The sequence below is a fragment of the Myotis davidii genome, unplaced genomic scaffold (genome assembly GCF_000327345.1).
Source record: "Myotis davidii unplaced genomic scaffold, ASM32734v1 scaffold729, whole genome shotgun sequence".
In the NCBI taxonomy this organism is placed as follows: Eukaryota; Metazoa; Chordata; class Mammalia; order Chiroptera; family Vespertilionidae; genus Myotis; species Myotis davidii.
Window position 1 is genome coordinate 250,220 of NW_006299713.1, and position 3,444 is coordinate 253,663.

The following is a 3,444-nucleotide window of genomic DNA, read 5'->3' on the forward strand; positions in this document are numbered from 1 at the left end:
TGGTCCTTCCTGGTCCCTGCAGGGCGTGCCCTGCCCTCCCGGGACCCCGGGACCGCTGCCTTCCCGCAGTCGCCAGGCTGACCTCGGGGTGCACTTGCTCTGCTCTCCCATTCCATTGCTGCTGCCCATTTTTCTGTAGGAGCAGGAATAGCCATTTCTTTAATTTTTTTAAAATATATTTTATTGATTTTTTTACAGAGAGGAAGGGAGAGAGAGAGAGAGTCAGAAACATCGAAGCGAGAGAAACACCGATCAGCTGCCTCCTGCACATCTCCCACTGGGGATGTGCCCGCAACCCAGGCACATGCCCTTGACCGGAATCGAACCCGGGACCCTTTAGTCCGCAGGCCGACGCTCCATCCACCGAGCCAAACCGGTCTCGGTCCCATTTCTTTTGTTTGGAAAAATGCTGGCGTGTTGGAAGCTCTGTTCTTCGCTTGGCAGGTTGAGGTTTTGTTGTCTTGAGGTCTGTATATTGAACATTATTTAATACAGGATTTCACAGTTTTACTGCATTGAAGGACAAATTATTTTTCCTGTAACATAATAAATTTCCTAAGTTCCGAAGGCTTTCTCAGACCTGGGAGTCTTCTGCAGTTCCTTTTTTAAAAATTTATTTTTATTGATTTCAGAGAGGAAGGGAGAGGGGGAGAGAGAGGAAGAAACATCAATGATGAGAGAATCAGCTGCCTCCTGCACGCCCCACACTGGGCATGTGCCCCAACCAGGAATCTAACCGTGACCTCCTGGTTCATAGATTAATGCTCAACCACTGAGCCTGGCTGTCCTGGCTCTTCAGCTCTTGAAAATCATGGTGCCCCAAGCAACATCTTCACGAAATAATGCGTTTAAAGTCTCTGGTGGGAGCTACACAACCATTTTCCAGTGACATTTGTCTGTAGTGTAGGGGGGGAAACTTTAAAATACATTAAGTGTATGTATATTTAAAGTACAAAAAGTACATTAAAGTATATTACCTGATCTTAGCAAAAATATAGGAGAATGCCCGGACAGGAAGTACCAAACCTCAGAAATCAATTTGCCCATTGAGGAAGTTTTAGGGGTGCTCAGGAGAGCCCAGCTAAGAGCCTTTAAAGTGGGGGAGACACTTGCTGCCTGCTGGCATGTCCCCCTCCTCCCTCGGGTCTCAGATGTGTTGGTCTCTCTTGTCATTGGTGTGAGCTGTCTACAATTTACCTTTCTTTCCAGCTTCCTTCTAGTCAAAACCAAGAAAAGGACATTCAAAATGAGGAGGAAAGGGCACCTGACCTGTAACTGAAATATGTTCATGTAATCGCTTCTCAGCCTTTTGGCTTAGATCAAGTGAAATATGCTCATGTAGTGAATTACCCAGGGTTTAGGGTATGCAGGAGGCAAGTGAATCAGTGACTCGATCCTCATTGATGTTTTTCTCTCTCTCCCTCTCCCTTCCTTTCTGAAATCAATAAAAACATTTAAAAAGAAAAAAGTGGGGTGTGATTGCTAACCTTGGTACATTCTAATGATTTTCAGATTAAAAATCAAGCAGACTTCATAAAGGAAAGATTGATGCTTTTTGAAATATTAAAGAAAGAGCATCAACTGTTATGTGCCACTGATGGAAGCAAGGAGAGTACAAGCAATGTGATCACAGTAAGAGTGGCTGATGGGAAAACCGTGGAAGGGAAAGCATGGAAAATAACACTGTACCAAGTGGCTGCTGACATTAGGTAAACCATAGTTTGGAGGTGTGTATGTGTGTGTGTGTGTGTGTGTGTGTGCGCATGTGCGTATTTAAAATGTATGTCTTAAATCAATTACAGTTATATCAAACTTTAACAAATGTTTAACACTTGCCACTTTCTAATAATTCAGCTGTTTTATTATGAATGCTCTTGAGCACACCTATTGCGATCAGTATTCTGAAAATAAAATATAATGATGTACTACTGAAATATCTTATTTCGTCCATGTTCCGCGTCATCATTTTGGCAGTTTGAACCTGTTGACGATGAGAGTATTTACACCTGGGAAATTGACAAATACTACACGCCTAGACTTCACGTATTATATGTATTATTGAATGCTTAGACTTAAAGAACACTGGTGGAGAATGTTAACAATGCATATTAAATATATGTGTATGTTACAAGTGGGCTATAAATTGACCATAGGATAAAAATGGAAAAAAACAATTTATTTTCTAGAATTCACAACCAATAGTTTCATATGGCAAAGAAGTCACAGGGGTCACTGAGGAATTAGTGAAATTCAACCATATGTCTTATATGCTGTGCTATCCTGCTATTAATTAGAATAATAAATTAACTTTAAAAGTAAACAACAGATCCTGAGCAAACATTTTAACAAAGGAGATGAATACAGTATAAATAAATGCATGAAGAAATTCTCACCGTCAAAAATTCTTGGGGAAATGTTATTAGAATGAAATCAAGTTAACATACTCATTTCCAGGCCCACTATTTAAAAAAATTAACCATCACATATGCTGGCAGGGTTATGGGAAAACTGGAATTTTCACTACTGTGGGTGGGTGGGAAGGCAAAGGGAATGACCATTTCAGATCACATATCTGCATATCTTAAAATGTAACATATTCACTGACACTGCTACAGATAGATAAGTAAAACATACACCTGTACAAAGAACTGAGCACAATAATTTAAGCAGTTTTATTTATAAAACACCAAACATGGAAATAAGGGAAAACATAGATCAATGGATAAAGTGGTTATCCATAGAATACAATCTTTCTTAACCATAAAAAATTAACTATTTACATAAACATTAGTGTTGAATCTCCAAATACCTGTGTAGCATGATGGAATCCAGTGTTTGGTAAAGATTATATACCTTATACTGCCTGAAAATAATTATTACAATAATTACATTTATTCCTCTATTGTAAAGGAAGTTAAATCAATGCCAGCATGGAGGGCTGAGGAGGAAGAATTATTAGAAAAGGGCAGAGGTAAATATAGGGTGTGGCAAAAGTAGGTTTAGAGTTGTTGGTGCTGAAAATAATACAATAATTAATACATAATAATATAAATATAAACTGCCACGCCCATTGTGGTTCAGTTGGTTAAGCATCATCCTGTTCACTGAAAGGTCTGTGGTTCAATTTCAGGTCAGGGCACATGTCTTCCTGGATCCCCAGTAGTGGGCTTACAGGAGGCAGAAGATGTATGTTTCTATCTCCCTTCCTCTCTGAAAATGGATAAAAATACCTTTTAAATTATGTAAAATAATTATTTAAAGAAAGAGAATAAACCCTGTGTTTTGCATACTCACAACTGTATGCCTACTTTTGCCCCATCATGGATATGGAGAATAGATAAGCTTATTTCACCTGTAACAGTTTGACAGCTTTATCCGTATGTTTAACCTCACCAAATAGTAAACATTAGAAAAGTGCATTTCATTGTAAGCCTTAAAATGTGG

General features: G+C 39.1%; 1 protein-coding gene across 1 annotated transcript in view; it reads right to left on the minus strand.

Moving 5' to 3' along the window:
- LOC102774246 (zinc finger protein 416-like) overlaps positions 1-3,444 on the minus strand; it is a 31,052-nt gene that overhangs the window by 2,042 nt on the left and 25,566 nt on the right. The window lies entirely within an intron of this gene.